The sequence below is a fragment of the Oncorhynchus clarkii genome, unplaced genomic scaffold (assembly GCF_045791955.1).
Source record: "Oncorhynchus clarkii lewisi isolate Uvic-CL-2024 unplaced genomic scaffold, UVic_Ocla_1.0 unplaced_contig_1599_pilon_pilon, whole genome shotgun sequence".
NCBI lineage: Eukaryota > Metazoa > Chordata > Actinopteri > Salmoniformes > Salmonidae > Oncorhynchus > Oncorhynchus clarkii.
This window is the reverse complement of record NW_027260980.1, coordinates 263,261-276,434: the sequence shown is the minus strand read 5'-3', so window position 1 is coordinate 276,434 and position 13,174 is coordinate 263,261. Positions and strand designations below refer to the sequence as shown.

The following is a 13,174-nucleotide window of genomic DNA, read 5'->3' as shown; positions in this document are numbered from 1 at the left end:
CTGTGTTTTCCTCTCTGCTGTTTACAGCTGAGGACTCAGTCAGACTGGTGAATGGAACCACTTCCTGTTCTGGGATAGTGGAAGTCTTCTATGAAGGAGAGTGGTTGGGTCTATGTTTTAGGTGGTGGAGAATGATGAGAGATGCTAATATTGTGTGTAGAGAGCTGGACTGTGGGAATCCTGTATCTGAATCTAGAGGACCTCTGATTGAAGATGGAAGAAGAGGAGTCACGATGTGGAGATGTAGGAGAGATGAGTCTTCTATTAGATGGTGTAACATCATAGGAGGACCTGGTGTCTGTGATGGTGGATATTATCGTCATGTGACCTGTTCAGGTAAGAGACTGGTCATATTGAGAGATTTATTTATACATTATACAATATTACCATTTATCATATTTTATGTGTTTTTATTTCATTTAAATTGAGGGAGAGATGTCAGATGTATTTAAACATTATATTTGTGTTTGTCATATTGGTTTATGGGAGATGTTCATGGGCAGATCATTGTAGTTCAGATGGTACTGAAGTGAAGCTGCCTGATGGATGTCCAGCTGTTTATTTTCTATAAAGTGAAGTGAACTTATTCCTGTCTCCTGCCTGCATTATTCCCAACCCGATCCTGAGTGACAAAGAACCCATTTCTACCTCTTACAGTATCAAACATAGCAAACTACAATCTTTTATCCAACATATTTGTGTTTAGTCCTTGACAGTGTCATCAACAAAACTGATTAAATGTTCAACCAACTCTTTTTCTCCAGAGTCTGTGCGGCTTGTGGATGGAGCTGGTCTCTGCTCTGGGAGAGTGGAGGTGAAGTCCAATCAGTCCTGGGCCTCAGTGTGTGAAGCTGACTTTGACCGGCAGGATGCAGAGGTAGTCTGTGGGGAGCTTGGCTGTGGGTCTCCTGCAGCTCTACAGGGGGGGCTCTATGGAGGAGGTGAGGGTCAGACCTGGGATAAAGAGTTCCAGTGTAAAGGCAAAGAGTCCCTTCTCCTGGACTGTGACACCTCAGACAGAGAGAACAACACCTGCCTACCTGGTAATGCTGTTGGACTCACCTGCTCAGGTAAGAAACAGTTTGTCACTCAATCAACATTGTTTTTCACCTGGAGTGAAGAATATGAGAGACAATATAGGTGTGTTTTAGTGAGAAAATAGTAAGATTACTGTCTCTCTCTTTTCTTTTCTCAGAGCCTGATGATGTGAGGCTGGTGGGAGGAGACAGTCGCTGTGCTGGTGGAGTGGAGTGGTATGACCAGGGAGAGTGGAGGACTGTGGGATCTTTCTCTGACGTGATGTCTATAGCTGTAGTAGTGTGTAGACATATGGGTTGTGGCTCCACTGTTTCAGCACTACCTGGAAACACCACTAGAGGGTTTGGAGTTTCCTGTTCTGGGTCTGAGTCTTCACTGAGGGAGTGTAGAAGAATGCATGATCTCCTTCCTGGACTCTCAGTGATCTGCTCAGGTAATAACAAGATACACTATATTACCAAAAGTAAGTGGACATTAGTGGGTTTGGCTATTTCAGCCACACCTGTAGCTGACAGGTGTATAAAATCGAGCACACAGCCATGCAATCTCCATACACAAACATCGGCAGTAAAATGTTCTTACAGAAGGTCTCAGTGACTTTCAACGTGGCACGTCTGGGAGCAACAACGGCTCAGCTGCGAAGTGGTAGACCACAAAAACTCACAGAACGAACCTCAGAAGCACATAAAGTTCCACATACTTCTTGTCCATGTATTATATCTCCTTCCTGGACTCACAGTGATCTGCTCAGGAAATATCAACATATTATCATTATATTCAACTATATTCCTTCATTCATACAACTTCCTCTGCACCTCTCATGATGACTGTTTAGCTTGTCAGTCTGATTTACAAATAAGATCCCTCAGTCAAGTAGGAATCAAATACAACTTAAATATCCCAGAATGCTTTTGCTTTTGAGTGTTATCTCAGTGATTGTCTCTACTCACAACGACTGTAACAAAGAGAGAATGAGGGAGGAGTGGAAGAGGGAGAGATGGGAAAGATCAAATATATTTTTATCACTAAGTTCTCACCAGTGATGTCATCATAACCAGTAACCTTTTCTACTCTTGGCCCATCCTGACCCTGACATACAGCATCAGACCTTGTAGTTCAGATGGTACTGAAGTGAAGCTGCCTGATGGATGTCCAGCTGTTTATTTTCTATTAAGTGAAGTGAACTTATTCCTGTCTCCTGCCTGCATTATTCCCAACCCGATCCTGAGTGACTAAGAACCCATTTCTACCTCTTACAGTATCAAACATAGCAAACTACAATCTTTTATCCAACATATTTGTGTTTAGTCCTTGACAGTGTCATCAACAAAACTGATTGAATGTTCAACCAACTCTTTTTCTCCAGAGTCTGTGCGGCTTGTGGATGGAGCTGGTCTCTGCTCTGGGAGAGTGGAGGTGAAGTCCAATCAGTCCTGGGCCTCAGTGTGTGAAGCTGACTTTGACCTGCAGGATGCAGAGGTAGTCTGTGGGGAGCTCGGCTGTGGGGCTCCTGCAGCTCTACAGGGGGGGCTCTATGGAGAAGGTGAGGGTCAGACCTGGGATAAAGAGTTCCAGTGTAAAGGCAAAGAGTCCCTTCTCCTGGACTGTGACACCTCAGACAGAGAGAACAACACCTGCCTACCTGGTAATGCTGTTGGACTCACCTGCTCAGGTAAGAAACAGTTTGTCACTCAGTCAACATTGTTTTTCACCTGGAGTGAAGAATATGAGAGACAATATAGGTGTGTTTCAGTGAGAAAATAGTAAGATTACTGTCTCTCTCTTTTCTTTTCTCAGAGCCTGATGATGTGAGGCTGGTGGGAGGAGACAGTCGCTGTGCTGGTGTAGTGGAGCTGTTCAACCAGGGAGAGTGGAGGACTGTGGGAACTGCTGACAGGACCAGGATGTTTTTGTCTGCAGTAGTGTGTAGACAGATGGGTTGTGGCTCCACTGTTTCAGTACTACCTGGAAACACCACTAGAGGGTTTGGAGTTACATGTTATGGGCCTGAGTCTTCACTGAGGGAGTGTTGGAGAAGTTATGATCACCTTCCTGAACTCACAGTGATCTGCTCAGGTAATAACAACATATTATAATTATATTCAACTGATTTCCTTCATTCATACAACTTCCTCTGCACCTCTCATGATGACTGTTTAACTTGTCAGTCTGCTTTACTAAATAGATCACTCAGTCAAGTAGGAATCAAATACAACTTAAATATCCCAGAATGCTTTGTATTTGAGTTTTACCTCAGTGAATGTCTCTACTCACTACCACTGTCACATGTCATGTTATTGTCACATCTAAATGAGGAAAGTAGTTGAGGAGCTACGTTTTCTTTTTCTCTCCTCTTGTTCCAGATGTCCTGCTTAAGCCTGATATCAACATGTGTTGTCTCAGTGACTGTAGGCCCACTACTCATGTTGCCCTGTGAGGGAGGGTGGCTGGCACTGTTACATGCTGATGTTATTGTCATATCTATAGGAAACTAGTTGAAGAGGTTTTTCTTGTTCTCTTTTATTGTTACAGATCTCCTGGTCCAGCCTGATATCTTCCTGACTGACTCAATGGGAGGGGTCTTCAGGGGCCACCAGGGGCCCGAGATGTTCAGGGGCTACAACTTCACCATAACCTGCTCTACTCAGCCACAGTACCCAGGAGGCTCCTTCCTCCTCACGTTCACCGGCTCCAACAGAACCCAGACCCAGCCAGCTGTCAATCACTCTGCTGCATTCCACTTCCCTGCTGCAGATGACTCCCACCAAGGGAACTACAGCTGTGTTTATGACAATTATGTTTTCTCTCATAACTTCTCCTCTGAGAGTGAGCTCCTCTCCCTCACCATCACAGGTAAGTGAACATGAACCAGACTTATAACTTTGTCATTGACAGATTTCCCACAGATCTATGTGATGATGATCAGTCCCCTCATCAAAGGTGTTTCTGTTTGCAGCCTTTCCTCTGCCAGCCTTCATCATCAGACACGTTGTAGTGCTGCTGATCCTACTGACAGCCATCACCACCTCCTACCTGTACTACAAGGTAAAGACATTTACTCAGACGTTACAAGTCATTTAAACTAGAGGGAGAGGGAGAGGGGGAGAGAGAGAGAATGGAGATACTAGTGAGTAAATGTCTGACTGTTGGTGCTGTGTCTCCCTAGCCCACCAGGAGGCAGAAGAGAGTGAACAGGGTGAGCAGCATGGATCTTTATGTCAATGCCATGGAGATGGTCTCTCTGAGCTCCAGAGCTGAAGCTGGACCGGGAGAGGAGAGAGCAGCCCAGGGGACGGAGTAGGAGTAGAATGAAGCTGACCCTACATGCTGATCTTAGGTCAGTTTTGTGTTTTAAATCGATGGTCAGCAGTGGACTGGTGTTTAAAATGTGGTGACAAACCTGAAGTGACTCTAATTTTAATAACAAGTTCAGAATTAGTTCAGAATTAGTTTATCTTTCTGGAACCTTGAAAGAAATCTAAAAGGAGTGACTGCAACCACCATTATTCATTTAGTTTGGTTTTTACCACCAGAGAAACATGGGGTTTGGGTAACATGGGGTTTTGGGTAACAAGGGGTTTTGGGAACATGGGGTTTTGGGTAACATGGGTTTTGGGAAACATGGGTTTTGGGTAACATGGGGTTTTGGTAACATGGGGTTTTGGGTAACATGGGGTTTGGGGTAACATGGGTTTTTAGTAACATGGGGTTCTGGGTAACATGGGGTTTGGGTATCATGGTGTTTTGGGTAACATGGTGTTTTGGGTAACATGGGGATTGGGTAACATGGTGTTTTGGGTAACATGGGGATTGGGTAACATGGTGTTTTGGGTAACATGGGAATTTGGGTAACATTGTGTTTTGGGTAACATGGGGTTTTGGGTAACATGGGGATTTGGGTAACATGGTGTTTTGGGTAACATGGTGTTTTGGTAACATGGGGTTTTGGTAACATGGGTTTTAGTAACATGGGGTTCTGGGTAACATGGGGTTTGGGTATCATGGTGTTTTGGGTAACATGGTGTTTTGGGTAACATGGGGATTGGGTAACATGGTGTTTTGGGTAACATGGGGTTTTGGTAACATGGGGTTTTGGTAACATGGGGTTTAGTAACATGGTGTTTTGGTAACATGGGGGTAACATGGGTTTTAGTAACATGGGGTTTTGGGAACATGGGGGTAACATGGGGTTTTAGTAACATGGTGTTTTGGTAACATGGGGGTAACATGGGAATTTGGGTAACATGGGGTTTTGGATAACATGAGGTTTGGGTAACATGGGGTTTTGGTAACATGGGGTTTTGGGGTAACATGGGGTTATGGGTAACATGGGGTTTTGGGTAACATGGGGTTTTGGGTAACATGGGGTTTGGAGTAACATGGGGTTTTGGTAACATGGGGTTTTGGTAACATGGGGTTTTGAAAAAACATGAGGTTTGGGTAACATGGGGTTTTGGGGTAACATGGGGTTATGGGTAACATGGGGTTTTGGGTAACATGGGGTTTTGGGTAATATGGGGTTTCGAGTAACATGGGGTTTTGGTAACATGGGGTTTTGGTAACATGGGGTTTTGAAAAAACATGAGGTTTTGGTAACATGGGGTTTTGGATAACATGAGGTTTGGGTAACATGGCGTTTGGGGTAACATGGGGTTTTGGTAACATGGGGTTTTGAAAAAACATGAGGTTTGGGTAACATGGGGTTTGGGGTAACATGGGGTTTGGGGTAACATGTGGTGTGGGAAAATTGGATTTTGGGTAACATGGGGTTTGGGTAACATGGGGTTTTGGGGAACATGGGGTTTGGGGGAACATGTTGTTTGGGTAACATGGGAATTCGGTAACATGGGATTTTGGTAACAATCGTTTTTTAATTATTTTAAGAGAGCAGCTCAATTACGTCTGTTTCATGTTCCAGTATTGCTTCTTATCTTTATTTTTTTTGTCTTATTTAGTGTCTCTTAGATTATTTATCTTATTTAGTGTCTCTTAGATTCTTTATCTTATTTAGTGTCTCTTAGATTATTTATCTTATTTAGTGTCTCTTAGATTCTTTATCTTATTTAGTGTCTTAGATTATTTATCTTATTTAGTGTCTCTTAGATTCTTTATCTTATTTAGTGTCTCTTAGATTCTTTATCTTATTTAGTGTCTCTTAGATTCTTTATCTTATTTAGTGTCTCTTAGATTCTTTATCTTATTTAGTGTCTCTTAGATTCTTTATCTTATTTAGTGTCTCTTAGATTCTTTATCTTGAAGTGTTTCCATTATTAGTCCAGGTATTATTATAATCATCTGTTCATTCTTTGTATTTTTAAACATTTTTTAATAAAGGGGTTTGTTGTTGTTTACCTCTCATGATGTTATTGATTATAAACGTTATCATATTGATTATGATGTAGATTAGTGTTATGTTGTTAGTAGTATAGAGATAATGATGTTATTGATTATAAATGTTATGATATAGATTATTGATTATGAAGTAGATTATTGTCATGATGTTGCTCTCTAAACTGCCATGTAATCAACTGAATGTTTTTAATAAAATTACAGGCTGTCAGTCTTGTGTGATTTAATTATTGGACAGACTACAACATACAGTATGAATTAACTGAGATCAGTCTGTGTGATTCCCCTCTTGGACAGACTACAACATACAGTATGAATTAACTGAGATCAGTCTGTGTGATTCCCCTCTTGGACAGACTACAACATACAGTATGAATTAACTGAGATCAGTCTGTGTGATTCCCCTCTTGGACAGACTACAACATACAATATGAATTAACTGGTCATACATTTGGCAGGAGGTTAGGAAGTGCATCTCAGTTTCCACCTCATTTTGTGGGTAGTGGGCACATAGCCTGTCTTCTCTGGAGAGCCAGGTACTGACCTGTATATAGTCCTGCTGTTGTTATTTTACTGCTGCTCTTTAATTACTTGTTACAGGCCAACCCAAGCTGTACTGTTCAGTAGGATAATAGTAGACCAACCCAAGCTGTACTGTTCAGTAGGATAATAGTAGACCAACCCAAGCGGTACTGTTCAGTAGGATAATAGTAGACCAACCCAAGTGGTACTGTTCAGTAGGATAATAGTAGACCAACCCAAGCTGTACTGTTCAGTAGGATAATAGTAGACCAACCCAAGCTGTACTGTTCAGTAGGATAATAGTAGACCAACCCAAGCTGTACTGTTCAGTAGGATAATAGCTAGGTTTTTACTGTCAAACCATGGGAAGTGTGTCTATATAGGTAAGTATATATACAATTAGGATTTTACTTTAAGGTAAAATGTACTGTAACTGTCCAGTTGTGAAGAGAATCTAAATATATTGTTTATTGATCTCCTCACCTCTCCATACTAGCACCATACGTTCTGTTGTTTATTGACTTCCTCTCCATTCTAGCACCATACGTTCTTCAGAAGCTGGACAGCATATGAATAGAATCCATCTTCTCTCCCCCTCTCCCCTCAAGACCAACATCACACAAGATGCTTCAGAAAAACCACAACAACAAGCTGGTGAAGTTGCTACGCAACAGGAACAACCATGACAACAACAACAAGCTGGTGAAGTTGCTACCCAACAGGAACAACCAATATGTTTTAAGTTATATATTCTACCAAGTGTTAATGTCATTGTAGAGGGTGGGTCCCAAAGACCCTCCCCATTAGTGATTAAGGGGACTTGAAGATTCATCTGTTTTGCTGCAGGCCTTATAATATATACTGTTTCTATGTGTCTAAAACTCTGCCACTATACGTTGTACAAGCATCTATATTAGTCTTTGTGGTTAAGCCCTGACTGTTGTGAGAGTGGGCTTGCAGGCTGGGTCTGAGTCTATATTAGTCTTTGTGGTTAGGCCCTGGCTGTTGTGAGAGTGGGCTTGCAGGCTGGGTCTGAGTCTATATTAGTCTTTGTGGTTAGGCCCTGGCTGATGTGAGAGTGGGCTTGCAGGCTGGGTCTGAGTCTATATTAGTCTTTGTGGTTAAGCCCTGACTGATGTGAGAGTGGGCTTGCAGGCTGGGTCTGAGTCTATATTAGTCTTTGTGGTTAGGCCCTGGCTGTTGTGAGAGTGGGCTTGCAGGCTGGGTCTGAGTCTATATTAGTCTTTGTGGTTAGGCCCTGGCTGATGTGAGAGTGGGCTTGCAGGCTGGGTCTGAGTCTATATTAGTCTTTGTGGTTAGGCCCTGGCTGATGTGAGAGTGGGCTTGCAGGCTGGGTCTGAGTCTATATTAGTCTTTGTGGTTAGGCCCTGGCTGATGTGAGAGTGGGCTTGCAGGCTGGGTCTGAGTCTATATTAGTCTTTGTGGTTAGGCCCTGGCTGTTGTGAGAGTGGGCTTGCAGGCTGGGTCTGAGTCTATATTAGTCTTTGTGGTTAGGCCCTGGTTGATGTGAGAGTGGGCTTGCAGGCTGGGTCTGAGTCTATATTAGTCTTTGTGGTTAAGCCCTGGCTGTTGTGAGAGTGGGCTTGCAGGCTGGGTCTGAGTCTATATTAGTCTTTGTGGTTAGGCCCTGGTTGATGTGAGAGTGGGCTTGCAGGCTGGGTCTGAGTCTATATTAGTCTTTGTGGTTAGGCCCTGGCTGATGTGAGAGTGGGCTTGCAGGCTGGGTCTGAGTCTATATTAGTCTTTGTGGTTAAGCCCTGACTGTTGTGAGAGTGGGCTTGCAGGCTGGGTCTGAGTCTATATTAGTCTTTGTGGTTAGGCCCTGGCTGTTGTGAGAGTGGGCTTGCAGGCTGGGTCTGAGTCTATATTAGTCTTTGTGGTTAGGCCCTGGCTGATGTGAGAGTGGGCTTGCAGGCTGGGTCTGAGTCTATATTAGTCTTTGTGGTTAGGCCCTGGCTGATGTGAGAGTGGGCTTGCAGGCTGGGTCTGAGTCTATATTAGTCTTTGTGGTTAGGCCCTGGCTGATGTGAGAGTGGGCTTGCAGGCTGGGTCTGAGTCTATATTAGTCTTTGTGGTTAGGCCCTGGCTGTTGTGAGAGTGGGCTTGCAGGCTGGGTCTGAGTCTATATTAGTCTTTGTGGTTAGGCCCTGGTTGATGTGAGAGTGGGCTTGCAGGCTGGGTCTGAGTCTATATTAGTCTTTGTGGTTAAGCCCTGGCTGTTGTGAGAGTGGGCTTGCAGGCTGGGTCTGAGTCTATATTAGTCTTTGTGGTTAGGCCCTGGTTGATGTGAGAGTGGGCTTGCAGGCTGGGTCTGAGTCTATATTAGTCTTTGTGGTTAAGCCCTGGTTGTTGTGAGAGTGGGCTTGCAGGCTGGGTCTGAGTCTATATTAGTCTTTGTGGTTAGGCCCTGTCTGATGTGAGAGTGGGCTTGCAGGCTGGGTCTGAGTCTATATTAGTCTTTGTGGTTAGGCCCTGGTTGATGTGAGAGTGGGCTTGCAGGCTGGGTCTGAGTCTATATTAGTCTTTGTGGTTAGGCCCTGGCTGATGTGAGAGTGGGCTTGCAGGCTGGGTCTGAGTCTATATTAGTCTTTGTGGTCCTGGCTGATGTGAGAGTGGGCTTGCAGGCTGGGTCTGAGTCTATATTAGTCTTTGTGGTTAGGCCCTGGCTGATGTGAGAGTGGGCTTGCAGGCTGGGTCTGAGTCTATATTAGTCTTTGTGGTCCTGGCTGATGTGAGAGTGGGCTTGCAGGCTGGGTCTGAGTCTATATTAGTCTTTGTGGTCCTGGCTGTTGTGAGAGTGGGCTTGCAGGCTGGGTCTGAGTCTATATTAGTCTTTGTGGTTAGGCCCTGGCTGATGTGAGAGTGGGCTTGCAGGCTGGGTCTGAGTCTATATTAGTCTTTGTGGTTAGGCCCTGGCTGATGTGAGAGTGGGCTTGCAGGCTGGGTCTGAGTCTATATTAGTCTTTGTGGTTAGGCCCTGGCTGATGTGAGAGTGGGCTTGCAGGCTGGGTCTGAGTCTATATTAGTCTTTGTGGTCCTGGCTGTTGTGAGAGTGGGCTTGCAGGCTGGGTCTGAGTCTATATTAGTCTTTGTGGTTAAGTCCTGACTGTTGTGAGAGTGGGCTTGCAGGCTGGGTCTGAGTCTATATTAGTCTTTGTGGTTAGGCCCTGGTTGATGTGAGAGTGGGCTTGCAGGCTGGGTCTGAGTCTATATTAGTCTTTGTGGTTAGGCCCTGGCTGTTGTGAGAGTGGGCTTGCAGGCTGGGTCTGAGTCTATATTAGTCTTTGTGGTTAGGCCCTGGTTGATGTGAGAGTGGGCTTGCAGGCTGGGTCTGAGTCTATATTAGTCTTTGTGGTTAGGCCCTGGCTGATGTGAGAGTGGGCTTGCAGGCTGGGTCTGAGTCTATATTAGTCTTTGTGGTTAGGCCCTGGCTGATGTGAGAGTGGGCTTGCAGGCTGGGTCTGAGTCTATATTAGTCTTTGTGGTTAGGCCCTGGCTGATGTGAGAGTGGGCTTGCAGGCTGGGTCTGAGTCTATATTAGTCTTTGTGGTTAGGCTCTGGCTGTTGTGAGAGTGGGCTTGCAGGCTGGGTCTGAGTCTATATTAGTCTTTGTGGTTAGGCCCTGGCTGTTGTGAGAGTGGGCTTGCAGGCTGGGTCTGAGTCTATATTAGTCTTTGTGGTTAGGCCCTGGCTGATGTGAGAGTGGGCTTGCAGGCTGGGTCTGAGTCTATATTAGTCTTTGTGGTTAGGCCCTGGCTGATGTGAGAGTGGGCTTGCAGGCTGGGTCTGAGTCTATATTAGTCTTTGTGGTTAGGCCCTGGCTGATGTGAGAGTGGGCTTGCAGGCTGGGTCTGAGTCTATATTAGTCTTTGTGGTTAGGCCCTGGCTGTTGTGAGAGTGGGCTTGCAGGCTGGGTCTGAGTCTATATTAGTCTTTGTGGTTAGGCCCTGACTGATGTGAGAGTGGGCTTGCAGGCTGGGTCTGAGTCTATATTAGTCTTTGTGGTTAGGCCCTGACTGTTGTGAGAGTGGGCTTGCAGGCTGGGTCTGAGTCTATATTAGTCTTTGTGGTTAGGCCCTGGCTGATGTGAGAGTGGGCTTGCAGGCTGGGTCTGAGTCTATATTAGTCTTTGTGGTTAGGCCCTGGCTGATGTGAGAGTGGGCTTGCAGGCTGGGTCTGAGTCTATATTAGTCTTTGTGGTTAGGCCCTGGCTGATGTGAGAGTGGGCTTGCAGGCTGGGTCTGAGTCTATATTAGTCTTTGTGGTTAGGCCCTGGCTGATGTGAGAGTGGGCTTGCAGGCTGGGTCTGAGTCTATATTAGTCTTTGTGGTTAAGCCCTGACTGTTGTGAGAGTGTGCTTGCAGGCTGGGTCTGAGTCTATATTAGTCTTTGTGGTTAGGCCCTGACTGTTGTGAGAGTGTGCTTGCAGGCTGGGTCTGAGTCTATATTAGTCTTTGTGGTTAGGCCCTGACTGTTGTGAGAGTGGGCTTGCAGGCTGGGTCTGAGTCTATATTAGTCTTTGTGGTTAGGCCCTGACTGTTGTGAGAGTGGGCTTGCAGGCTGGGTCTGAGTCTATATTAGTCTTTGTGGTTAGGCCCTGACTGTTGTGAGAGTGGGCTTGCAGGCTGGGTCTGAGTCAGACTGAAACTAGATAAAGAGAAGTAACCACTGTCTGGTTTTGACATGTTGATATTGTGTGACAGTGGTCAATGCTAATGAATTCAGAGAAGCTACTGTACCAGGTTACTTTATAAGGTAACCTCAGCTTATTGATACACACACACATTGACGTAGGTGATCATACCACCAGGTAGTGATCACATGTATATAATCAGCTGTGCCCTTAGGTGGGGTGCAGAACTTACTCTGAAACATACATGCTGTGTTCCCGTTGTCAACTTCTGTCTGCAACCACATTAATAAATGAACAATTTATTTACTTAAAGATATTGTCTGGTTGCTGATTTCACCAATAAGCAAATGATTGACAAGGAACAAGGAACCTGCCCCGACATCACCACCATGGATGTAGAAGTTATATAGTCTACCAAGTGTTAATGTCACCACCATGAATGTTTAAGTTATATAGTCTACCAAGTGTTAATGTCACTACCATGGATGTAGAAGTTATATAGTCTACCAAGTGTTAATATCACCACCATGAATGTTTAAGTTATATAGTCTACCAAGTGTTAATGTCACCACCATGAATGTAGAAGTTATATAGTCTACCAAGTGTTAATGTCACCACCATGAATGTAGAAGTAATATAGCCTACCAAGTGTTCATTTCTATCCTACTGTGATACTTGTGAGTTGATGTGATGTCATTGATGATTTCTAACAGATTTCCACACAGTGGAGTCCCTGCAGATTGTGAAAAACAGGATGTGTCACACACTGTGGTCACACCCAAACAGCTCTTTGCTGTCCGCCCAGACTTAACACTAAGTCACACAAGACAAGTTTGTATCAGTGGAATAAAACTAGCATTTAACAACAGACAATTCTCTAAGTAATAAAACAGTATAGCATGTCTCATTTACCACCATATCTGTTGAGTTGACTTGGGTCACAGACCTCTAGCTTCTACAACACAGAAAGTTAGAGGCGACTTTCCCAAGTCAGTCACTGACAATTAGGTAAGATACTATAGGACACCATGTGTAACTGCTGCTCTGTCAGCAGTTTCCTGTGGAGTTTTTCTGATGTCAGTGTTTCCTTTAGGAAGGTGGGTTTAACTGATCTGATTTGCTTAACAGTTTGCCACATAATTGAAGTAAGGAAGTAATGAGTTAGAAATCATATAGCCTAGCAGTATTTCTCACTCTTCAGTCCTCTCTTCATGACAGTAGACTTGTTTCACTCAGTGGAGCCCCAGTTAGTGAAAGATATGATACCTGCAGTAATATTGATGATCCTGTTCCGGAGCACAGGTAAGATTCGAAATTGTAAGATATATTACAATTTGTGCGGCTAGTAAAATAACATACAACTGGAAGCAGACAGTAAAAATGTGTCTCAAAGCAGAACAATGATGTGATCACCTGTAAATGTACTTTACTGTAGTCTAACTGTCCATCTGCGGACAGGCACTAATATCAGTTAAGGTGTGATGGTCAGTCTTATAAGAACCAAGGTAAGACCCAAATGCAGACAACAGGTTTCAGGCAAAGACAGGTCAAGGCAGGGAGGGGTCGATAGTCCAGAGTAAGGGGGCAAAGGTACAGGACGGCAGGCATCCT

The 13,174-nt window shown here is 44.5% G+C and overlaps 1 pseudogene; it reads left to right on the top strand.

The window, feature by feature from the left end:
* Positions 1 to 233: 233 nt before the first annotated feature.
* On the top strand, positions 234 to 4,350 carry LOC139402780 (CD5 antigen-like; annotated as a pseudogene).
* Positions 4,351 to 13,174: the final 8,824 nt, after the last annotated feature.